This window comes from Cupressus sempervirens, chromosome 9, assembly GCF_028749045.1.
Source record: "Cupressus sempervirens isolate cs-2001-9-10 chromosome 9, ASM2874904v1, whole genome shotgun sequence".
In the NCBI taxonomy this organism is placed as follows: Eukaryota; Viridiplantae; Streptophyta; class Pinopsida; order Cupressales; family Cupressaceae; genus Cupressus; species Cupressus sempervirens.
This window is the reverse complement of record NC_143126.1, coordinates 440524760-440551573: the sequence shown is the minus strand read 5'-3', so window position 1 is coordinate 440551573 and position 26814 is coordinate 440524760. Positions and strand designations below refer to the sequence as shown.

At 33.9% G+C, this 26814-nt stretch overlaps 1 protein-coding gene across 1 annotated transcript in view; it reads left to right on the top strand.

Annotated features, from left to right (window-relative positions):
• The window catches only part of SUVH4 (histone-lysine N-methyltransferase, H3 lysine-9 specific SUVH4-like protein), a 164242-nt gene that overhangs the window by 123712 nt on the left and 13716 nt on the right, over positions 1–26814 (top strand). The gene's annotated exons all lie outside the window — the stretch shown is intronic.

Sequence of the window (26814 nt, the reverse complement as noted above, 5' to 3'; positions counted from 1 at the left end):
CCTCCAGGGTGGTATGACCAGCTATGGAGATGTATGACTGCTATAAATAATATTATAACATCCCTCTAAAGTCTCGAAACCCTTTCCTATCTGCAAATGACTCAGACTTCTACAACAAGTTTGATTTGAAGCAAAATTAGGAATTCCAAATGAATCCTCCCTTCTGTGAATTGGGGTATCGTCCAAATTCACCTGCCTTTAACTAGTTTTTGTTCCTCAAAGCTGTTATGCTACTGAAATGAATTGCAGAGCTCAATTCTCACAAAGTTGTTTATAAATGTGAATAGCATGATGCCCAAAATGGCCTTCAACATGTTAAGGGCTGTCTTGCTTTTAAATTTTTTTTTTTTACTTCCGTCTTCCTCAACACCCTTAGGCTGCCTTATTAATAAAATTAAGTTTTTAAAAAGAAAAACTTAACTCATGGCACAAGAGGGGCCCCAACTTGTTATTGTACTGTGATAATGTAAAGTAATAATATTATTTATTTCATATAAAGTGAATACAATTATTCACTTATATTAATTTATTTAATTCCAGACTAAGGAAATATTAAAATGTTTCTTGGATAATCATAATTTGCCATTATGGAATCAGAACTAAGTTCCAACTCAAGCACTGGGATCACTGATGTTACTTGAGTCTTGCGCGCCAATTGACAGCTCTGAAAAACTAGTTACTTGCCCTATAAAATAGGAACCTCTCTCCCAACACCTGTAATAGCTCACAAGGATCCTGCTATGCTCTGTGGTCTTTCAATGGCCCCTGATAGGATCAGTCATGCATCTTATTAGATTTAAGTTGTCTTTGACACTCACATCCTACCTTATTACTATTTCAACTTAACAATGGAAGGTGTAGGTGTTATCTAAGTTGTCTATAAACCAACAATGGATTCCCTCAAAGTTTACAGGTCCATCTCCATATTACAAAGGCTTATAGAACACTGATCCCTACTCTTTCCTCTGATAAGATCTATTTGTTTGGATTTATACAAGCTCCTCCCTGGTAATATAATAACCTTCCCTTCTCAGATAGAAATATGAATGGAATATCTATAAATTTGTCAATGTTATTTTTTTTTGATTGGTAAGAGGCTGAAGCCATTACATATTGTGATTAATTATTATAATTTATTAAATTTGAGTGGACTTGAACCCAAGACCTCCCAGATAACAGGGTCATAACTTACTGTTGTGTTGTAGATCTTGCCTAAATTTATCAATTTGTTATAAATACATAAAAATATGTATAATTTTGATATTATTATTATTATTATTATATAAGACCATTTATGAATCCTTGCCCATAATAGAATTCATATGAATCTCAGTCCCTAATATTGAATGTAGATATAAATGTATGAGTACATGAGAAATTCCCCATATTGTTCATAGACTGCCGTCAGTACAGCACCCTTTCCTATTATACCCAACAATATATTCCTACTTCTATATCCTCTTGAAAAGATATCAAGCGACTATTTATATCAGACCATAGAAAAGTGATGTCTCCAAGTGGTGTGTCCACTGTCTTTAGTAATCGCATTGTCACCACTAGCTTGCCATTAACCACTAATTTAGATGCTAATCATTGTTGTTATTCGTTATAACTCTTTATATTAATTGTTGCACTTAATAATCACATCCTATATATGCATTATCATCTATATGTAAATGAGACTGTTACTTATGCTTAGATTTACTTAGAGATTATTGCACCCCTTTGGTATGATCCATTTCTAGTTAGTGATTGCTAATTAATAGATTGACGTGGTCCCTAATTGAAGAGACCTTAAGGAGACAGGTTCAATGGTGCAACACGAGTTAACTCGACGCGGTTGCTATTTAATAGATTGATGTAGTCCCTAATTCGAGAGACCTTAAGGAGATAGGTTCAATGGTGCAACAAGAGTTGATGGAAACAACAATAAACAATAATTCAAAGAGAACCAAGTGAGATCAACAGTCATTAATCAATAAACAGATGTACATAGGTTTGACAATTGACCTTCTTAGATGTTGTTGGCGCATTTATAGTCCCTGAAAATTTTGGGCGTCTAAAACTGAGCTCCATAGAGAAACTTCCTCTATTTCCTAGTAGATTTTTCAGTTTTGATAATAACGTGTTTGAGAAGTTCTCATTTTGTGCAAAGGGTAGCAATGCATGGAGCTGGTAGACTTGAATTTTGAACCACACAATCCAAAATCCAAGGTTTAGGTATCCAAAGTCAGAGTTTCATAATTCCAGTTCAAAGCACAATTCATCATTCGAGAGGTTCAAGTCAATTGGGTTCAAAAAGGACTATACAACTAGATGATTTAATGCTAATAGCATTGCATTAATGATGTCTACGTTGGGCCATCACCAAGATTCAAGAACCTAGAATACATATCGAAGACAATTCACTAAGGTTGTAAATCAGAGATTTCCTGGACCTAGGAAGATTGTCTCTACGAACACATGTCATTTCTATCCCAAAACAATGTTGCATCATGTAGTTTGTTAAAGGGGAATACCATTTTAGAAGATGAGTACGATGAGCAATCAAAATGCCTCATCCCATGTCGATGCTTAATCGTATCAATGGAAGTTACACTTTGTTGCTGACAATCAATTTATAAATGATAGAGATTGGGGAATCATCATAATAGAGAGGATTGGGAACTGTTTGCTAAAATGTTCATGACAGAAAGGAAGATCATACGTATATGAAGAATTTGTGCCTTCAAGAGAAATAGACACTAAGGTTCATACAATCGGGTCCAGGCATGCACAATACCATAATGCGCGTAACATTCCTCGAAAGATGGCTCAAGCATCGAAGAAATCATTCCTAATCATAGATATGTATGGTAACGTAGATTGGGCCATTAGCTATTGGGATTTCCAAATATAGTGAAGCTCATGTTGCTCTTGGTTCTGAATAAAGATGCGTACAAGTGTTCGAGCCCGCCTTCCTTGTTGTTTGGAATACATATAAGCAATATGCCAAATGCACGATGCGCATTGAATAAGGAAAAATTAATGATATTAGAGAAATGCATACTATAGATGCGACCTATTTGATGAAATGCCAACCCGATTGTAGCTATCAATTAGTCATTTGAAGAGAAGGTTCTCATCGATTAAATCAAATCCAGTGTCTTGAATAGGATACATGAATGGTGAACATTATCATCCATCAAAAATATGGAAAGCAAAGTACAGGGTGAAATTGAAGTGTTCACATGTGAGATGCACATTCATCTGCAATTAATAGAGCTTAGTCACATTCATCTTTGTTTATATTCGGTTATAATTTGAGAACGGAAACTGATATCGGCAATGTGTTAATCTTTAGTATTTCATTTTGATTTGCACAAATACACCATAGTGATGGGTAATTGTTAATTGCATCACCTTCTCTTTGGTTAAGAGCATACCCTCAAAAGTTGAAACATCATTCATTGCATATCTAGAGTGAGGGCACTGTACTTCTAAAATTCAGAGGAAAATCGTTAATCTAATAACAATTTCTCCAACTGTTGGTTTCATTGGTTTCTTCAGACTGGGCAGAAGAGAGTCATTGATAATAAATTTGAAGAGAGCAATCTGTTAACCAACAGATGTCAGACGCATATCCACCTGCTTGATTATAATCCGCAGTTAGAGACCTTAGGTCCTGTTGGGTGGATATTTTGCAACCGACAGTTTTGGGTAAAAATTCAATCGCAAAATAGGATGACCAGCCACAGCGTGTGAGACAGAGTCTCTCCTACCTTAAAGGGAAGGCTCCCCCTTCTCACCGTTCTTTGGATCAACTCAAGGTAAGCAAGAAGTCGAGAGATCTTAAACAGGGTGTTACTAATATCCTTTTTTCTTAACTTTCAAGATAGGATCCACTTACTCGTAGAACGAATAATGGGCAAGGTAAATCTCTAACGACACTTCTATCAAGAGTTGGAAATAGTGATACTGATAAATTTTCACTAACTCAAAGGCTAGCTAAAACATACCGGTTTGGCTCTAAGTTCGATCGTACTTCTATATGGTAAAAGCTCTACAATTAGGGCACAAAGACTCCTAAAAGTAAGAACAATCTAACTATTTTGTGAATTAAGATGAAAATACAAGCCACAGACAAAGCTTCTAGCTATGGATTTGTACAATTGTTCTTGGTCAAAGCTCAAGCTTCAATTGTTTCTTAACTCTCTATGCTCTTTTATTGAACATACAATAATAACACGAATCAAGACAATAGGCACAAATTATAGTCAAAGCTTCTAATTTGTTTTATCACAATTGCTTCCAGTCAAAGCTTCGAATCCAATTGTTTCTTTTATTTACTTTTTTCCCAAATTCGTACTACACAATCAAAGTTATGCTTGCACAAATGTGGCAGAGCTTTCTTGCATACAACAAAAGATAATTTTTACAATGAGGGGGCACTCCTTTATATAGGCAAAGAAGTTGAGAAAAAGGGGGAGGAAAAAGTGGGAGCAACTCAACCAACTTTGACCAAGTCTAACTACAGAAAATAAAGGGTTACATGCAACTGCATGTACAACTCGCATTATATCGTTTTACATACGTGTAACTCGCATTACATGTAATTACACTTTTTCATGTAATGCGTCTTCTCCAACTACAAACATGAAAGAAGAAGAAAGAAGATGGAAGAGAAAAGAACAATTCTGAAAGGCTTTGTACTTGACGATGCAATCCTAGATGATAACAGGATTGGGAGTTCCTATACCTTGTACTGTTGTATTCACGTTGATAACCATAGTGTTGCATCTTTTGATGAATTGTCCATTATCATTTGGAAACTTGATGTGATCCATCTTTTCTCGCTCAAGTTGTTGTGAATTCTCCTTTGTAGATCAGCACAAACTGGAGTTTTTGACACTTTGAAAACCTTTTTGATGATGTTCGGATGTACACTCGAAACAACTTTCCACTAGCACCTTTAACTCCCCTTTTTTTTTTTTTGGAGTAAAGTGCTTGGGGCATGGGAATGCGTGTAAATGGAGATTGCTGATTTTCAAAAAGTGACTTGGGCTTTCAAGATGTCACTGCACGGAAAATGGATTACATGTAAATGCAACATGTAACGGAAGGTGGAGGGTGAAATGAGATGCAAGTGTGAGTGAAAGATACACTTTACATGCATATGCGGATGAAGGCTAAGATGGAAAGCATGGAAAGATACGGAAACATGTATTTGTTCATAGAGGTATGAATGCATATGGAGAGGAGAAAATGACATCTTTTTGACTTTTCAAAAAGTGACTTTTAGTCAAAATTGGACTTTTTAGATGCAATTACATGTAAGGCATTTCGTGAAATCGTGTTGTGCGAATGGAAGCGAAAAATGAGATGGATGAAAATGGAAACGGAAAATGAGATTACATGCATGTGTGAATAGCGAATGAGATGAAAAACATGTAATCACATTTCATTGAGTGAGAGATGAAGTGTTGTGACATGGAAATGGAAAGTGGAGTGAAGTGAAACGTGCTCAAGTTCTTGAGAAAGAACTTGCAATTTCTTCCAAATGGAGAAAAAACCGAAATGCAAACAAGCAAAATGTAAGAAACGATAAGATTGAGCAAGGAACAAGAAACAATCCAAGTAAGTTAAGTGTGAAACAATGTTACCATGAGATAAGCAAAATCCAAGAGCATACACCAAGATGGTTCAACAATGGAGACAAGGATTTATAAAGGGAAAGCAAAGAAAACCCCTTGTGAGTATTATGAATGGAGGCAAATGCCTAGAGAAGAGAGAGAGAGAGTGTGTTGGAGCAAAATAGCTCAATACAATAACATCAAAGTGATGAGAGTAAAGAAGAAAGAAGAAGGAGCATCTCTTATAAAGAGATGAGAAAGGAGTTGCATGCGTAACTCCCATTTCTATGAATGCCACATTCATAATAGGTGTGTGCAAAGTGTCACAATCCTCTTAAGGAGGATAAACTAAATTCCTTAATAAAGGAATTATAAAAATGAGTTGTCCTTACATGTGGAATAAATGACAAACAATGACATGTCCTCCACATGTGTACAATAGGACAAACTACATTTAGGGATCCTTGGAATATCCCAATTAATACATCCAAGGGAAGATTAACCTTTCTAACACCCCCCCTTAATCTTTACTTGGGGAGTTTACATCAATGGGTTGTAAACCCAAATTTTTACAATGGAATTGAAATCTCTCTTTAGAAAGTGGTTTTGTTAAAATATCGGCCACTTGATCTTCACCTTTACAATAAAGAAGAGTAATTTGCTTGTCTTCAACTTGTTCTCGAATGAAGTGATGTTGAAGTGAAATATGTTTGGTCCTTGCATGAAAAACTGGATTCTTTGCCAAGGCAATAGGACTTTGATTGTCACAATGTAGAGGGGTAGGTGCTTGTTGAGGTAGACCCAAATCGTCAAGAAGTCTTCTAATCCATAAAGCTTCCTTAGCTGCATTGGTACAACCTTTGTATTCAGCTTCAGTTGAGCAAAGGGAAATAGAGTGTTCTTTTTTGCTTTTCCAAGAAATTGCACCTGAACCAACAAAGAAACAATAGCCACAAGTGGATTTCCCATCATTGGGATCTCCACCTAGATCGGAATCAGTATAGCCATGTAAAATAAATTCAGAATTGGCATCATAGAATAATCCCATATTAATAGTTCCTTTAATGTACCTCAAGATTCGTTTAGCAACTCTAAAATGAGTTTGTTGAGGTTTAGACATAAATCGAGAAACTAAACCAACACTATAGGCAATATCAGGTCTAGTAAGAGTTAAATAATTTAAACTTCTTACTAATTGTCTATACAAGGTTTCATCAACAAAAGGAGTATTCATATCAGCCATTGATTTAGTTTCTAATTCACATGGAATTGAAACATGGTTAGAATCATTCATCTTAAATTTTTCTAAAAGATCATGAGCATACTTGCTTTGAGAAAGAAAGATACTCTTAGGAGTTTGGCAAATTTGCATACCTAAGAAGTAATGTAAGATACCTAAATCAGTCATCTGAAATTTCTGTTTAAGTTGAAACTTGATATCAGAAATCAAAGCATTTGAACTAGAAGTGAGAATTAGATCATCTACATAAACAATAACAATGATAATATCATCGTTAGTATGTTTAATATACAAATTAGGATCATTCTTACTTCTAAAAAAACCTTGAGAAATAAAGAAAGAATTAATTTTAGAATACCATTCTCTAGCTGATTGTTTAAGACCATAAATAGATTTTTTCAATTTGCAAACCAGATTTTCACTACCTTTCTTAACAAATCCAGGAGGTTGAGCCATATAGATTTCTTCATGTAAATCACCATTTAAGAAGGCACTTTTAACATCCATTTGATGAATGGGCCAATTCATTTTAGATGCTAAAGCAAGAACTAATTTGATAGTAGGCATTTTAGCAACAGGAGCAAAAGTTTCATTATAGTCTAATCTTTCAATTTGTGAAAAACCTCTAGCAACTAGTCTAGCCTTAAATTTACTAATTTCATTATTAGTATTCAATTTTGTTTTGTATAACCATTTACATGAAACTATATTCTTGCCATGAGGTAACTTGACTAAGTCCCAAGTTTGATTAGCAATTAAAGAATCATATTCCTCTTGCATGGCTTTTTGCCAATGAGGTTGAGAGTTAGCTTGATCAAAAGACTTAGGATCGTTAGAATTCATAATAGTAGTCATCAAAGCATAATTACAATAATTAATCCTTCTATGTTTAATTCCACCAAATCTAGAAATGTAGTCATCACCTTCATTGATTAAGTTTTGAGCCCATTTAGGTTTACATTTAGTTGCAATGGAATTATCACTAGAGGAAGAATCATTAGCAATAAAAGCATCATTAGTAGCTACTTGAATATCATTACTTGTAGGAGCAGAAATAATAGGTGGTACTTGAGTTGAAGGGTTAAGAGGAGGAGTAGGGTTAAGAGAAGGAGGTTGGTCCTCCACCAGCACAATTTTAGTGCCACTGAATTCTGCATCATGTGTAGTAGAACAGTCATGGACTCCATTTTCTGCAATACAAACATCTCTAGCAACTTGAACTTTGTTAGAAGTGGAATCATAAACACGATAACCCTTAGTGTTTTCATCATAACCAACAAACATATAAGGAGATGACTTAGCATCTAATTTATGCCTTTTCTGTTTAGGAGTATGAACATAAGCAACAGATCCAAAAATCCGCGAATGATGTAAATTAGGTTTCCTACCAGACCAAGCCTCTTCTGGAGTAATATCCTTGAGAGCTTTGGTAGGAGTCCTATTAAGAATATAAGTTGCACAAAACATGGCTTCAACCCAAAATTTATAATGCAGATTCTTAGCATGCAACATGCTTCTAGCCATTTCAACAATGGTCTGATGCTTTCTTTTCGCCACACCATTTTGTTGTGGTGTATAAGGAATAGTAAGCTCGTGTTTAATTCCACATGATTTCAAATAAGAGTGGAAAGCATTATTCACATATTCCTTTCCATTATCAGTTCTGAGAATTTTAAGTTTAAAACTAGATTGCCTTTCAACATATAACTGAAATTCAATGAATATATCAAAAACTTGATCCTTGCTATGCAAAAAATAGATCCAAGTTCGTCTAGAAAAATCATCAACAAAGGTAAGTGCATACCGAGAACCTTGGATGGAGTTATTCTCCATGGGGCCCAAAAGGTCACTGTGGACAAGATGCAACTTATGAGTTGCTCGCCATGATTTTCCACTTGGAAAGGGCTCCCTATGCATCTTACCACTCATACAACCTGTACAAGCAATCTTAGAAGGAATAATGTGAGGCAAGCCATCAACGATATTGTTTTTTGCATGAAGGTAATATAATCCGAATTTAAATGGCCAAGTCTTTCATGCCATATATTGAAATCAATAGAAGTATGTAAAGAATATCGTGAACTAGCAAATTCATGAAATTTAAATAAGTTGTCATTATCGATTTTAGCATGAGCAATCACTTGTTGAGTTTGAGGATCTATGACATAACATGTATCTTTATAGAATTCAACTTTATAGTCCTGACATAACTGTGAAACAGAAAGTAAATTAGTTTTCAGATCAGGTACGTACAATACATCATGCAATTTACCATTAGGAATAGTTACATCACCTAAACCTTCAACTTTACAAGTCTGATTATTAGCTAACTGAATAGGAATGTTAGCAATATTAGGTTGCAGAGAATCAAAAATTTCTTTATGAGAAGTTACATGTTGTGATGCACCACTGTCAACAATCCATTCTAAAGGTTTGCAAAGATTAAAGTTACAAGTAAAAGCATGATGAGAATTAGAACCAGTAGAGTTACTTTTTTTATGATTTGATTTTTGATTATGGTTACTGATATTCATAGGTTTTTTATCATTTTGCTTTTTAAAACAGTTATTGACAACATGACCATCTTTGCCACAATAAGAACAATGAGGTTTGGAATTGGAATGATTCCTTTGATTATTAGTATTACGATTGTTATTATTGTTATATTTCGCATGAAATTTAATGTTGGAATTATTTGAATTATTATTATATTGTTTGTTGTTATTATTATTATTATTATTTGAACGAAAATTATTATTATTTGAATTTCGAGACATAACTGCATGTTCAGTTGATTTAAGGGTACCAAACTGAATTAGTTTAGCTTCTTCCTGTCTTAATAAAGAATGAAAAATAACATAAGTTAACTGAGAAGTTAAAGTAGGAATAGCAAGCTTTGCATGAATATTAGTTATAAACTGTTGAAACTGTCTAGGAAGACACTTTTTAAGAATAAGATGAATTAAATGAATGTCCTCTAATTGAACACCTAAAGCAATAATTTGGCTTTTAAGAGAATCAAATTTTAACAGAAATTCATCCATACTCTTAAAATCTGTATACCTGAGATCTTCAAGTTGATCCTGCAACTGTATTTTGAGGTATTCATCTCCACTGTCATACTTGGTTTGCAAGATTGACCATGCATCATGAGCTTTATAACAGTGAGCAATTAACACATATAAATTTGGAATAATGGAAATACCGATTAAACCTAAAGCTTCTTCATTTTTAGTTTTCCAAGTATCTTTTTCGTTTTGAGTAGCCACTGAACCAGGTTCAACAGAAGGATCAGTGGCTATCTCGAAGAGGTGTTTAAAACGAAAAATGAATGAAATATGAGTTTTCCAGGAATGATAATTGGAATGACTAAGTTTTATTTCTGGAATTAAGGTTGACATCTTTATGAAAAAAAAATGTCCCCCCTAATAGAAATATGACTTATATGTTAACTTGAATTATGAATAAGTTTTTGAAAAAAAAAATGATATAACTTTGCAACTGAACGTTAGTACAAGGATTAAAATAAAAAAAATCCTGCAGAAGCGTTTTAAGAATGATTATAGCCTTAAAAAAACAACGAATCCAATTTTCTATATTTAGGATGGCTATATTAATGATTCCTAATGATTAAAAAAAAACGTAATACAGCATTAAAGTGTTTTTTTATTGAAAAAAAGATAGAGGAATCTAATTTGCTATAATTAAGATACAGAATGATTGAAGAAAGAAAACGAAAAAGAAAGTAACTGCCAAAAGAAATAGAAAGCTGCTAAATAACTGAAACCACTGACATGCAGAGGTCCAGGACGGCAAAATGACAAATGCGAATAAGCAAAGATGAAAAAGTTATGCAAGCATAAGGACAAGCTGCACACAAAAGAATAGTAAAAAAAACTTGCGGATTCTGCAGATATAGAGGAGTCACAGAAGGTGAGCCTTCTGTGAGCCTTTTTTAAGGAATGCTAAAAATAAATAATATTCCTCAAACAAAGCTACGAGGCTAAAATAAACTGAAACAAAAAAAATGCCTTTGAATGATTGCACTTTTAAAAAACGTCTGAGATATTAAACATCTGAAGAAGAAAAAAAATGATTGCAAACAAGAAACGTTAATATGTATTAACGTACTAGCAGCACATTTTGAAAAAAACGGTTCTAGAAGCCTACAAAGCTGTAGGCGAGGACTTGAACGAAATCCAAAGGGGAAAAGAGGGAAGTGAGAGGCAATTGCCCTTCTCTGATACCAGCAACTTCAATCTGTTGTGCAACAACGATGGTCAAGTACAAGCTATACCGACGGGGGGAGACCTTGCGGCAGGAACATATGCTGAGCTTCGAAGGAATCTACGAGGGACGTGATTGCCGCACTCAATTCTTTAAGGAAGCATTCACTTCCGTCTATGGCATAGTGACTCCGCTTTCCTAGCAGCGAGATCGTAGATGGAGATTGCAGCTAGACCTTCCAAGTTTAGGCGTTGGCTGTGAGCAAATTCTTTACCAAAAAAGGCTATAGATTTATTCAGATTAGAAAGAGAGAAACGACATGAAAGAAGGAAAGTTACTTAAAAAACTTCAACAAAGATTTGAAAAAAAATGAGATATCTAAGATCTCATAGATTTAAAAAAAAAAAAATTATAACTCAAAATAGATATTTATTTATTTTTTAAATATGAATATGAAAGGTTTAAAATATCTCAAATGAGATATAAAATTTAAAGTAGAACTATAAGGAATGATTTAAATTTCAATTTTTTAAAACTAATCTATTGAATGACCTAAATTTTTTTTTAAAAAGCACACTTAAATAATGATATCCTTCAATAATAATAAGGAGAAAAAATATATATATATATATATATATAAATATTTAAAATTTTTTTTTTTAGAAAAAAATGCACAACTTAATAATAAATGAGTGATATGAAGTAATATTTCTTGTTTTGGCGGCACACCTTCCAAAACAAGAAAAAAAAAATTGAAATTTTTATAAGAAACCCCTTTGGCGGCAAGCCTTCCAAAGAGGGTTAGTAAAAATGATGCAATAAAATCTGCACACAAAGGATGTTAGAATGAGTGGAAAATCGCAACACAAACTTCTTCTCTCAATGACGTCTCCAAATAAGGTGTGCTCCAATGAATGGCAACCTTCAACACAAAACTTAAAACAAAGATTAGATAGCCAAGCTCTGATACTATGTAAGAAACGATAAGATTGAGCAAAGAACGAGAAACAATCCAAGTAAGTTAAGTGTGAAACAATGTTACCATGAGATAAGCAAAATCCAAGAGCATACACCAAGATGGTTCAACAATGGAGACAAGGATTTATAAGAGGAAAGCAAAGAAAACCCCTTGTGAGTATTATGAATGGAGGCAAATGCCTAGAGAAGAGAGAGAGAGAGTGTTGGAGCAAAATAACTCAATACAATAACATCAAAGTGATGAGAGTAAAGAAGAAAGAAGGAGGAGCATCTCTTATAAAGAGATGAGAAAGGAGTTGCATGTGTAACTCCCATTTCTATGAATGCCACATTCATAATAGGTGTGTGCAAAGTGTCACAATCCTCTTAAGGAGGATAAACTAAATTCCTTAATAAAGGAATTATAAAAATGAGTTGTCTTCACATGTGGAATAAAGGACAAACAATGACATGTCCTCCACATGTGTACAATAGGACAAACTACATTAGGGATCCTTGGAATATCCCAATTAATACATCCAAGGGAAGATTAACCTTTCTAACACAAAATATAAAAACAAACACAAAATAAACACATGCTTTTGGCAAAATACTCACACATGTCAACAAGGAAACCACTTCAATATGCAAATTCGAATTTGGAGTTTGGGGAAATTCCAAAAGTGTGAAAATGAGAGTTTTCATCCTTTTAAAAGGCAAAATGCACTTTTCATGGCATATATATGGACAAATGGGCAATTTCAAGCTAAAATATGCATGAAAATAGCAAGATTAGCACAAATTAAATAGCAAGAAAGAAAGAGTCCACTTGTATGAAAATTAAATGCCAAAAATGAAGGAAAAGATGCTCTAAAATAGCAAGTTTTAAAGTCTTAAGACCAATTCTCCCTTAAATCCGGATTTTCAAAGAACCTTTTGACTTTTTCCGCACTTGCATGTAATGGACATTCCATGGTCGGATTTGACATGAAAGTGCCAAATAAATGGTCTCCAAAAACAATATCATGTATTTAAAACTCAAAAACAATCCCTTTTGATCAAATGTATGGGTTGGAAATGCATTTTTTTGAGTTTTTTGAACAAAAATATGACTTTTTTATTCAAAAATCTGGGCCGTTTTTGCAAAAACGTGACTAAAAAATGCATGTTTTAAAATCATTTTTGACTTGTGAATGCAAAAACGACTTCCTCAAATGGATATACATGGATCAAAATGCAAAAAAATGACTTCAAAACGCATAAAAGTGGATTAAAACTCCAATTTTTCGGGCATTTTAAGCAAAAGCGTGTTTTTCCAAGCAAAAAACAGTGATCTTCCAAACAAAACGATTTGATGTTTAAACACAAAAATGGTGATCACTATGTGATGTAATTAGCAAATAGGGCCAAAACGATTTGATTCCATACAAAAATGTGATCAAACTTTGAAGATTTATGGAGTTTTATGCAAAAAACGTGCCCTAGATTAAGAGTTTCAAACACATTTTTGGGTGCAATAACTTGATTTTTTATGAGGGCAAAATGATCACCTCTCCAAAACATGATGAATGCAACTGATTTCATTCAAATCCATGGAGAAAATTAAAAGTTATGATCAAAATAGGAGGTTTTTGGAGCAAGAACATTTTTTCTTCACATAATAGGACATTTTTATGTTCATTACATATTTTAAAACATGTAGGAAAGCAAAAAAGGACTTTTTAGAGTCCATTACATGTTTTAAAATATGTCTTGAGACATAATCTCACTTTTTGAGGCCCATTACATATTTTAAAATGTGCAAGTCTCCAAAATCTCACTTTTTGGAGTCACTTACATATTTTATAAACATATCTCACCTTTTTCATGCACAAGCATAAAAACTCAACTTTTCATGTCATTGCATCAAAAAGGTCCACTTTTACAAGCATTTGATGTAATGGCATGAAAAAGGTTTTCAAAATGAGTTTTCATATGCATTAGCATGAAAAGTTTCCACTTTTCATAGTTTTTTACATGCATATGCACATAAAATGTCCACTTTTAGACTTTTAAGTTATGCATTTCACTTATTTTTATAAAAACGTCAACAATATGGGTCAAAAATAATATTTATGTATTATATTAATCAATATAAGTCATAAACATTAAGTTAAAGTGACATTTATATAAGTATTTGATTTAAAAATAAAAAATTTAAAAAATAACTATATAGTTCTATAGTCACTTTAAGTGAAAAATTAAAAAGTAACTCAACTTAAAATTATAACATAAAGTGCATTATAGTCACTTTAAGTTATAAATTTAAATTAAAAGTAACTTCAAAACATAACAAAAAGTGAATAAAATGTTATATTTTCAAAAAGTGAATGTCAAAATGAAAATATAACATCATATTTTTAATTCGTGCTGTTGCACCTAAAATGTCCACTTTTGAGGCACTAAAATGACCATATCTCTTGACTGACAACTCCGATTGACCTCTAGGTTGGATCGATCAAAGGGGAGATCGAAAGGCATAACATGAGCAAATTCAAAAGACCAAAAACAAGCAAACACAAATTCAAAAGCAAAGAACGGACTGTGAAGGCTTCAAAAATCAAGCAAAGGCTCGACAAAAAGCAAAACAAAAAAGACTTGACGAAGGCCTTCAATAAAAAGATTCATTGTAGCAATTGGTATCGATTGGTTGATCAATACTAACCAATTAAATAATGAAATCAACTTAGAGAAATGCAAAATTAATTTGAAAAAGTTTCGTACTGTTACCTACATTTTGTGGTGACAAAATGCAGGACAACAGGTCCAATTATAACAATTACAATCTTGATGCTATGAATCAATCTCTCAAGAGATACGCGATATTGCTATTATGAAGTAATTGGAAAATATGTGTTTGATAGTAACAGAGATCAAGAGATCAATTTATACAAGAGACTGAATGATGTTTGCTTAGGAAACAATTGTAAAGAATAGAAATATTCTATTCTAGAAACAAAAAACTAAATATTAGAAACATTCTAATATTTACAGGAGATTACAATAGATAACCATTAGATACTAAACAGAGATAATAGAAACTATCTATTATCGTAATACACACACTTAATGGTTAGATAATGTCATGTCCCTTTTTTTTGCGACGTAACTTTAACAGGAGATTTGCCTATCATCGACTCTCGTAGGCAAATGATTATGGGAAGAGGGTCATTTTTGTCTTCCGATAATTACAATTTTGCTCTCGAAGAATAATAATTAAGTGGGGCCTACTCGTTCTAATATTAAATTAAGGTTGTACTTTAACTTTATAAAGTTATTTATTTAATTTTATAAAGTTAATAATTAAAGTACATCATAAAAGATGGTTCCGGAAAACTTCCAGAAACTTCTCAGCGAAGTGAATAAATAGAGGGCATAAGGCTCCCATTTGAAGAACAAGCGGTTTTGTGGATTCGATTTCTCTTTAATTGGAGCAATTTGTAGTCATTGGTCTGCAAATTTCCAATAGGTCTTCGGGAACGAAAAATCCCTTAGATCTGCATAACTGAGGAGTTGAAATAACCCCCGAAGGGTTGCACATTGGAGGTGGTCTTCAGCCATCTCATGTTGAGATTATTTGCATATTCGTATTATTTTGAGGGTGACGATTTGGAGTCCTGAGTAATGGAGAAATTGAAACGCGAAACCCTCTTTCCAGTCCGAAACAACAGTTCAGAGTTTTACATGATCAACAGTATGCATTAAAGATTGGACATAACATTTCGAGCGGCAGATAGAAGAAGCTAACGGAAATGGTAATCGCATCAAGGTTGGATTAATTGCAGATTTGTCACCCGATTTTGAGATTGGATTACAGAGGGCGGTCGTGCATTTGGATTCTCCTGTTGGCTTCAATTACCCTTGCAACCAGCGGGCTCGACTGCCGACAGTTCGGGCGCCTCCACAAGTTGCGCTCTGATCACAGTCGGGTTCCGGTCATACCAACCGCAGGTGACGAGAGATAATGGGCCAGGCGGAAGAATGATGGTTTATTGAATAGTTGGAAAAGATCCTCGAATTTTGACCTAGATAAGTTTCCAACGGCAGATTAAAAAGGAGACGACACCTACATTTCTTCCAGTCTTTGAAGATAATCGGCTTCGATCAACCCATGCAATTTTTGATTAAGTGAAATGATAATTATCAGGTTCCTTTCTCAATATTGTTCAGTTGTCAATTTCAATTTTTCAGACTTAGTTATTATTCCATTTGGTTGTCAATAAAATAGAATTTCTATTACCGTAATACTCGAAATTGCATCACTTCTCTGAATTTTGTCATTATTATTATCCATTTCATACGGATTAGTCTTGTACTTTAGTGATTCATATAGTGAGGGTCATAACAGATAATCTATCTAGAGCACGAAGTTGTCAAAAGGTGTAAAGGAAAATTCTGTTTGCTCAGTGTGCTCCACACTCTTTGCTCTGAGCTGTGAATCAGATTGCTTGGATAGGGCAGCTAAGCACTTCTGACGTTCAACCTTCATGTACCCATACATGTGGCAATAGTTGCATTGAATGTTCTTTTTCCTCGAGCCTTCTGAAGTTGTAGAGGAGCTTTGCTGAGAAGACTGTTGTGAAATAGGACCACCTTATTGCTGTCGCAATATTTGAAGATGGTTAGCATCTGCTACTTCCACATGCCATAATTGCGATTGTTGAGCTTCTGATTTCCCTTAAGCAAAATATTGGTCACAGATGCCATAGTACATTTTTTAGTGAAAAAACATGAAAATCTGTGAAGGCATGTACTTCAAGGCAAAAAAATGGAAGACCCAAAAAAATTGAAGGGGTAACAAGAAGAGAGCTTGAAAAACTTAGAAAGAATATGTTGTCAGTTTTTGGATCCACTGGCTCAAAATTGAGACACAAAATTTGATGCACCTTGAAAACTCTAACGAAATCCCAGTTGAGCTCTCGAGAAACCCATCAGGAATCTATAATTTTCTTTTGATTTGGTATAGAAATTTAAGGTTTCGAACAAAAACGACCTTGGCTACAAAAAAAGCTTAGAAAAGTGATGGATTTGTAGAGGAAATTGTAGAATCTGGGTGCAACTAAACAATAGAGGTTTGTTAAAAACATAGATGCCTCCAAATAGGCAAATAAATGACTACTTTTTAAAATTTTTTTTGGGAAAAAATGGGACACAAAACAGATGCACAATTTTAGAGAAATATGTACGCTAGTTGCAGTAAAATCTGGGCATGAGTTGCAGAGAAATGGTGCCCAATAGTCCTCCACGTGAACAACTGAGAATAACCCTCGATTTTCAGGGGATTTAGTCGCGCTAGTTGTAGATAGAAGGGCATGAGTTTGTAGACTAGCAAAAATCTCATGAGTCAGAGACAAAATGGCACGATTTTTTCGTAGAAAATCCTAGTCAAACCAGAGGTTTTGGAAGTAAATATGCAAGAAAATAATTTCAAAAACAAAAGACGGGCAATTTCACCCAAGAAGTTATAATTGTTTTTGAATTATTTTGAAGTATTAGCTTTGATACCATATTATGAAGTAATTGGAAAATATTTGCTTGATATGAATATAGATCAAGAGATCAATTTATACAAGAGACTGAATGATGTTTCCTTAGGAAACAATTGTAAAGAATAGAAACATTCTATTCTAGAAACATAAAACTAAATATTAGAAACATTCTAATATTTACAGGAGATTAAGATAACGATTAGATACTAAACATAGATAATAGAAACTATCTATTATCATAATAATTACAATATATAGGCATTGCAACATGTAGGTCGACTTCTAGATCCAGAATACCCCCCAAGAACAGGAAACGTATTACAACAAAATAGGTTCAGTTCCAAATCACAAGGAACAAATGACATAACACATTTGGAGACTTGTGGTCCCAAATTCAGGTACTCACATGATCCAAGAACAATTTTGAATGCACCACTGAAGATCCATGATCATAGATTTCAATTGTAAGATCAAAGTCCACTATCAGACATGAACCCTGGCAAGAATGTGCTACTCGAGAGAAGATGAGACATATTTCGAGCAACATAGACCCAAATGAGTTGCAAACCTAGGTATAGGAGCCAAACTAGGTTGAAATCATACTTTGAACATTGCAAGTGGTGACTCGATCAAACAAAGGATTGCTGAAATGATCAACATATTGGAAATTGATAAAGCATGGAAAATTAAACACTATTATTGGTTGATACAAGATTGCTTTGAACCCAAGATGGTTCTGCGTTATACATAGTCGATATTCCTTAGTCCTTTGCAATGATTTTGTGAAATGCTTTTCCTTTTTGAATATACTAATTTTAATCAATACTTCACAAATTTTGTATGGTAGTTTGGATGAAAAGGCCCACAAACATTGTGACATATTGTTGGCCACAAATGTTGGATATATGTTGTAATATCTTGTTCACATTGATAAATGTCATGGAATTTGTTATTATATATTGTTTGTAGAAGCAACTTTTTATAGTATATATGTGTGTGTATGTGTCAATATATATATATATATATATATATATATATATATATATATATATATATATATATATATATATATATATATATATATATATATATATATATATATATATATATATATAGATATATATATATGACTTATGTGATTATTATAGTTATTATTTATTGAAATATTATTCATTCATTTATTTCATGTTTTAATTTCATTTAGTTTTATTATTACTAAATCCTATCTCGAAGAGGGGACATCACGAGTCCCTCGGATGGTCATCTAGTCAACTGCTAGTTCTCCCTGTGAAAATAGGAGACTGCTTTGAAATGTAAGGATTGTCATTTGAAGGTCCAGTGCAGCTCACAGAGCCCCTGCAAAGCTTTGTGACCCTCATAATGAGTCCTCTAGCCATACCGTTGACCTATGGGAACCCATGTAATAGGTCTACCTTTCATCTATTGTGGCCTAGAATGGGGACATTATAAAACACATAAAATATATGTTCATTGGTGCATTCCCCTTTTGATCATCATATAAGATGCCACATCTAAGCAATATCTCTTTTGTTTGAGTTGCTTAGGACTAGCACTAGGCTTTTCTGTTGGGATATGCTAGGCTCTATGATTTGTGTGAGGCATTTAATTCAATTTCAACATTTTTTGTGTCATGGAGGCTTGAGTTCATTGCTTCAATTTCGAAGCTCTAAAATTATGCCACTTGAGCTCATCCGTTTCGAAAGTGTGAAAACAATTTTTTGAATATGTGGTTATGTTTTGCTTGGCTGTAAATGGTTTTTGAGGCATTCCATTGAAAATTGTGCTTGCCAAAATTTAGGTATAATATAATTGCAGTAATCATAAATAGTAATGGACGAACAAATAAGACACTATTCAACCTACACCCTCAGCCAAGTGGTTGTCAAACAAACATCAAAGAGGTCAAAAGTGTGAATTTTTTTTTTTTGAAAATGTCGTTCTGCTTGGCTGTAAATGGTCTTTGAGGCATTCCAAGGAAAATTGTGCTAGCTAAAAATTTAGGTAGCATACAATTGCAGTAATCATAATCAGTAATGGAGCAACAAATAAGGCATCATTCAACCTAGATCCTCAGCCAAGTACTTGTCAAACAAACATCAAAGAGCTTTCCAAATATGCCTAGTAACTAGCCAATGGAAGTATAGGATCCATAAGATCGTTATGTGGCATCCTATCAACTTGAAATTTGCCTGGTTGTTCATAATGTGTAGCACAATTTGCACAATCAGTTTCTGGTCAGAATTCTAACATTTGACCCCAAAAACCATGTGGAAACAACTAAGTAGGTTTTTGCCAAAACTTGATCACATGGAACAAAAATCACCAAAATGTTAGCTTTAGCACCATGGCATATGTTTCCATTCATCAGGATGGCTTAAAATTGAACTAAATCATCATGGCCTAAATGTCAATATTTATTCTAAAATTAAGTCAAGGTTCATTTTTTGATATCCAAAGACATCAAAAATCAGTTCGCCTCAACTCATATTTCTTAAAAAGGACAAAAACCTTAAGAAATGGAAGATCATAAATACAACATTCACATCTTATAGAATATTTATCCATAGTTGTTTCTTTAGAAGGATTAATTTCCTCATTAGCGAGCCACTTCTCTCTATTTTGTATTACAGCTGATATTTCTTTGAGTTTCTAGATTGGGGGGCATGCGGGGATATGGTTTTGATAAGGACAAAGCTATCACTAAATGTATGGAATGATGTAGGGACAATTCAAACATCTCTCTCTCTCTCTCTCTCTCTCTCTCTCTCTCTCTCTCTCTCTCTCTCGCCCAAACACACACACCGTAACTTGCACAAAATATCAAAATGAAAATGCATAATTTGAAACATTCTGTTTTGTTTCCAATTGATAGTCAATGTCAATTGTCAAACTATTAAAGTTAATGGTAATTGATAAATCAACATTGTTTATATGAATATCATGGTATTTGCTAACATCACATGGTTTTAATGACCAATGTACAAACAAGATGAGAATACCAACTATAATTTACAAGTAGTAAACCTCAAAAGGACAAAATGGGAATGCCCAAAATGACTTTTACAACTATTTTTTTATAGCAATAAGCTCAAAATCACAATTATTGTCCATTTGACATTTGCGAAAATCCTTATCATTGGAGTGAACCATATCCTTAACTTGGAATGTGAGGCAAACCTATTTAGTTGCCTCATCAACTTCTTGTATCTTCTTAGGCTCTACAACTAATGTGTTATAGAGCTATGCCTATACTTAGGTGTCTCACGATCAATGAAATGTAATGTACTTAGTAGAACAAGAGGCGATTTTGCTCTCATATAGGTCAATGTATTCCATGTAAGCAAATGGATAAAGCTATATGTGGATCCACTTGTTAAAGTAGTAGCAAAACTAGAAATGTGTGAGACAAGTATGTGCAATAATATTGAAGTTTCATAGAATTGTCACTATCTAGCTAGCTTTTCTTGTGCCAAAGTATGCTTGCCAATCCTACCAAGTTTAGTATATTTGATCTAATAATGAAACTTCATTTGGAGTACCCATTTTTTCACTAAAACCCTTCACTAGGCCATTCTTTACCTCATGGTTCATCAATGGGAACAATCTTACCAGGTCTATCTACATATCACTTTAAATTCAATGTATATGCAGCCATTTGTAGAGGGGTGTTATTCTTCTTCCGCAATTTTTTGATGATTGGCAAATATGCTTGTGGTAGAACTCTAGGTAGGGGTCCATCTCAATAATGTCAACTTTCATCTAGCCAAGCATGTTGCCAATGTGCTTTCATAGATTTCCGTAAAACTAGGATTGTTAGTGTTATATTTTCTGATCATGGTAGCAAAATCAATACTTGAATGTTAAACCTTGAACATTAGGAAATTCAAAAGTTGTTTTGAATGCAATCTAAAAAAGTATGATATTAATAAAAAAATAGCAAATGCACAATATTCTTCCTAGGTTTGAAAGGAAATAAATTGGTTTTGCTCAAAAGTGTAATTAATAATGAATAAATCACTCCCAACCTTGTCTTTCTTTTATAGATAAGGAGGTTAAAAGAAAGGAACTACATTATACTTGCTTAAAATTGGAATTAATAATGAATGACTCATTCACACCCTTGCCTTTCTTTTACTTTTGAAGAAAGTTAGGAATTGGAAGTGCAAACTATCTTGCATAAGTCAAACTGCCTAAAAAGATTGGAAGCTTCCAAACTTATGAACTTTAATTGAAAATAGAATGTAGTCAAAGATAAGGTCTAACAAGTAAAAGAGTGATCACACGGAATCAACTTTCTATCCTCATCATTTTCAAACTAAGCAAGAAAAAATCCCATGTTCCTAGGGAAGATGCAAACAATATCAGATAAAATAGTTTCCCACATAGAAGAGATCCACTTGTGCAAACCAGGAAGGCTTGGCCAGAAACCCTTGAAATAACATATCACAACATGAGCAGAAAATATAGAAGAGGCAGCCCCAATGTCTTTCACCATATCCTCCTCTAAAGTGATTCAGATAGGGTTTGAACCAGGGAAAGGTCCCTTCAATTTCAAATCCGAGCCACCACCAATCTCAATCCCACTAGAAAGAGGAGCCGAAGACCTAGCCAAGATATTTCTTGGAGACTTCAAAGATCCATTAGACAAAGATACCTTAATAGTTGACAAAGACCCAACAAACGATAATGCACCAGTGGACAACGCCCCAACCAAAGCCCAACCAACAAATAACAAAAGTCCTATGAATGGAAAAACCCCAACCATAGCTCCATTAGACAACAACCCTCCATCTGCAAAGGACAAAACTTAGCCAGAGTACCAATGGGTGACAAAACCCCATTTGTAGGTGAGAAAACCCCAACCAAAGCTAGTAGAGCCCCAAGAGACAACGAAGCTCCAATGGACAACAATACCTTAGCCAAAGCTCCAATAGATGACGAAGCAACAACATATGACTTAATAGTTTAGTAGATGGACGAAAAGAGTATTATTTCATGGATGTTTGAGGGAGGAAATCCATCTCATAGATTGAGCAATATGTGTAGACGGGCAAGCAAAATTTGGTTTATGGGAAATCCATCTCATTGATAATGCTGATTTGGAAGGCGCATATGATCCATTTATCTCCAATGTTGTGTACTTGGCATGCTATTCTGCATTAAGGAAGATGGTTTGGATAGTCCTAGTATCTTGCGTGTGGTTCAAATGTTGACAGGGATGGACTTCTTTACAAGCAACCAATGATTCTTTGTTTTCCTGCTAGTTTGCGGATTTTACTTGAATTCTTCATGCAGGTTAAGGGCTCACATCAATGGCTTAATATCAAACACTATCTGCTGTCCAAACATTGTGGCCTCCTTTTATGATCTAGATTTTATACAAATATTGGATTTCCATGTATGTGATGTATATTTTGAATGGAATTGGGTGGTTTTTCTTGACATGTGCGATGTCTCCATTTTTGGCGAGCTCTTGCAATTAATCGAGTCAGTTCATCATTGCGACCCCTGTGAACTTACAATGAGATTTGAGGGTCTTAGAGGTGGATTTACTATTTATAGTAAGTCTAATTTGGGCAATTACCATATTTGGTAGTGTAAATGGTGGTGTTGGTAGTTGGTCATCACCTGTAGTGGATGGGGCTATTTACTGTGCGGGTTCATATTTATTAAGTAATTTTTCATTATTACATGACACTTATTATATTCAAATGTTATAAAATGATGTGTTGAGGAAGCTTGTTAAGTGGAGTTAAGTTTGGGAAACTCCTGCCATTTGGAGATTATAAATATGAGCCCCATTTGATGAGAAAAGCATCTGATCGTCTATTTGTTTTGTTGCTTGTAAAGAGTTTTCTGAGTTTGTTGATATCTATGCCCTTGTTTAAGTATAAGGGTTGAAGTTAAGAAGCGTAATAAATCACTGCTGAGGTATAGTGATTTAATCACAATTTGGAAGTTGGTTAATTCTCCTTTATTGTATTTGTCTATGGTTGGGAGATATTGTTGATGTTAAGAAATTGCAATAGCTTCTTGATTGTAGTGACTATAATTGAGAAGTAGATTGAAGATTGATCATATTCTTCATTGTATTGGTGGGAGATATTGCGTAAACCTTTTATGTGCCCTTGCAACTATGATTTGGGGTGCGAACTGCAATGTTGGTGACTGCTGTTTCATTTCTGGGCAGCATTTGGTGATTCTAATTGATGCAAATTGAATACTAGCGACCCCCGTTTCACCTTGGAAGGACCTGTTGCATCGATTAGAGGCCTGCGACAACACTTTGGGAGGCTTGTGTTTGTTATAGGAGTCCTGCGTTTATCTCTGGAAGCTTGTGTTTCAGTTGGGTGGCCAGCTTTATTGTTTGAGGCACTTGTGTTTGATGTTTGGAGGATTGTTGAACATTTTGGAGGCTGCTGATGTCTCCCTGTGGCAACGTTGGGCATTCTTTCCACGCCTGTGACTCAATTTGAGGACTATGAATTTTGTGAGGAGCTTACACTTATTGTTTGCTGCCAGTATTGAAGAATGCCGTAGTTATTACAGGTTCCGTATTATGAAATTTCCATGAAGAATGTCCTTCGAGTTTAAATAAATAAAGTTGTAGTAGCATTTTGATTGCAAAACTTGTCGACCAGTGAATTGTTAAAATTTAGCATTGTCTTTTCTTTATCATTATTTATATATTCAAAAACTCAAAACAAAGAAAGTCACATTAACACCATAGCTTAGAGGGAGTTGGCTTAGAGTGGGCATGTTCGCCAAGTGTTTGACAAAATGCTAAACTGTTGAATAGCAAAGGAAGTTGATGTTCGTCAAAGCCGTAACTGGTTAAGGGTTATTACAACATGTATGCTATCTAATTGGCACTTTAACATATATATTATAGAATGTAAGCGGGAAATTCAAATTGTGATCTTCAGCTGATCCTTTTAAGGAAAATTTGTTGCTGAAGGTAGATTTGGATCTTGGTCTTCTTTGGTTCTTGGGTTGTGAATTAGAGTTTTCTTTTAAGTTCTTTCTTTGGGAAGCCTCCTGAACTAGTTATAGATATTAATAAAATATAAGTGCTTTGTTACTTTTGATTAAAAAAAATTAAAATGTGACATGTATGTTTAGTTTTTAGCTTTTTAAATTAGGTAATCTTCAGTTTTTTTACTTATTTTAGTTTGTTTTTACTTTTATTTTTATTCGTGCTATTTGTTTTCATGCAATTTTCCTATTAATTTTTCATAATAGATTCTTTATGTGGAGACTATGTTAGATGATCATTTTATTCATATATGATAAACTAAATATAAATAAAATAATATTGTCTATTTAAAATCTTATTTTTTCAAAATTTTATTTTACTTAAATTGAAAATTAATTGTAATTTAATTTATTCAAATTAGATTATTTTTAAAATATAATTTTATAATTAAACACTTATCGGCTCATCGTTGCAAGCACAAATGTGTGCAATTTGCTAGTGATATGTATGTTTTGAAGTTGAGATTTCTTATAGCTAGATTTAGTAATTTTGTTTACTTTAAAAAGCTTGGTGATCATTTATTGTTTTCATTCTATATCTTGACCACATGGCTATTGTTAACAATAAGGATATGATGAAGTTTTATAAATTTTCAATCCACAATTATAGTTTGTCATGGAAGATCTAGGGGCTGTCAAATATATTCTAGGAAAATATATTAGAAGATATAATTTAATAGAGCTAACATAAACTTTTGGTTGAATGAAAATGAATGTTTATTCTATGTTCCAATGTATTAAAATACAAGATTGTAAGCCAATGTGTGTTACTAATCTTGTGGGAATAAGGTTAGTTGTGGAGTTGTGCCCTAAGATTGAGGATGAGATGGGCTATGGTGCAAATTGATTATATAGTTAGAGTGCTATTGTTTGACCAATAACTTTTTGTTTCACACATTGAAAACATGCATTAATGTGCAATACTATTTTCTTCATGACATGGAGTAGGATCAAAGGTTAATTATAAATAAGGTTGATAATTTGGAGAATGTTGTAGACTTGTTGACCAAGTTTATGAGTATTATGAAGTATGCAGATGCAGATTGGTGGTGATTCCAACCCCTAGTTGCTAGATTCTTTTGTCTATTTGTTGGCTTCCTATGTTATTGCCATGAACACATGTGGGGGAATGTTAGGTTATAAGATCAGGTGTGTTGTCCAATTTGCAAGTCACACAATATTTTGATTTTTATAATTGTTTTAATCTTTGCTACTCCTTTACTAGGGTGAAAACCTTGGAGGGATCCATGAAATGCATTGGATGATACCATTGACCACTTTTTTAGGGTAGGGTATGGAAGTTATTTCTTAAGAGCATGAAGGAGAGAGTTACAAATAAAGTATGTAAGATAATCTATGATGAAAAGGAGTGATGTGTAGTTGGAAAGATATTTGGATGTTGTTTCAAACTTGAACCCTCACCTTGGGTGTAGATAAGTGGACAATGTTGAAGACATTGCAAGATTGGGGATGTTGAATAAATCTTAAGAAAACCTTAAACTTTTTTGTCACAAACACATCATTATCTTTATACAACTAGCCATCAATGGAATATAATGCAATGAACATAAAACACATGACCACTAGATTTTTATGTGGAAAACCACTATGAGAATCACATTTAGTATATGAATGACTTGAATAGTCTGTTGTACTCTAATATAATAGTATTAGAAGCTAATTACTTTCACTTCCACAGTCACTCTCAAATTCTCAATCCACACCAAAACTCAAATAATCACACATCTACATATATCAACTTGACTTTGAAACCCTCAACTAGGTTGGCCATGATAGAAATAGACATTATTTACACAAAGTAGGCCACCACCATGATTGCTTGTGCTCAATATGATCCACCCTAGAGGATAAAGGGGACCTACATACATCGCAACTCATCTTCCACAATTGCTTTAAACAAAGCACACACAATGCACCGACTTCCAAAGTCAACATCAAATGTAAGGTGTAGAGAAATATTAAAGTAGGTTAAGCATTCATCCCCAAATCATCTTCCAATGCACATCTCCACATGGCATTGTAAGATCCATTTCAATGTCTTGACTCAACTTTTAATGCATATTCAGATTAAGAGGTCATAATTCAATTAAGATAATGCACCAAGGCCAGAAGCTAGTACAAACAACAATGCCGAACAATAGAACAACTTTCACTTGCAGAGCGACGAAACATA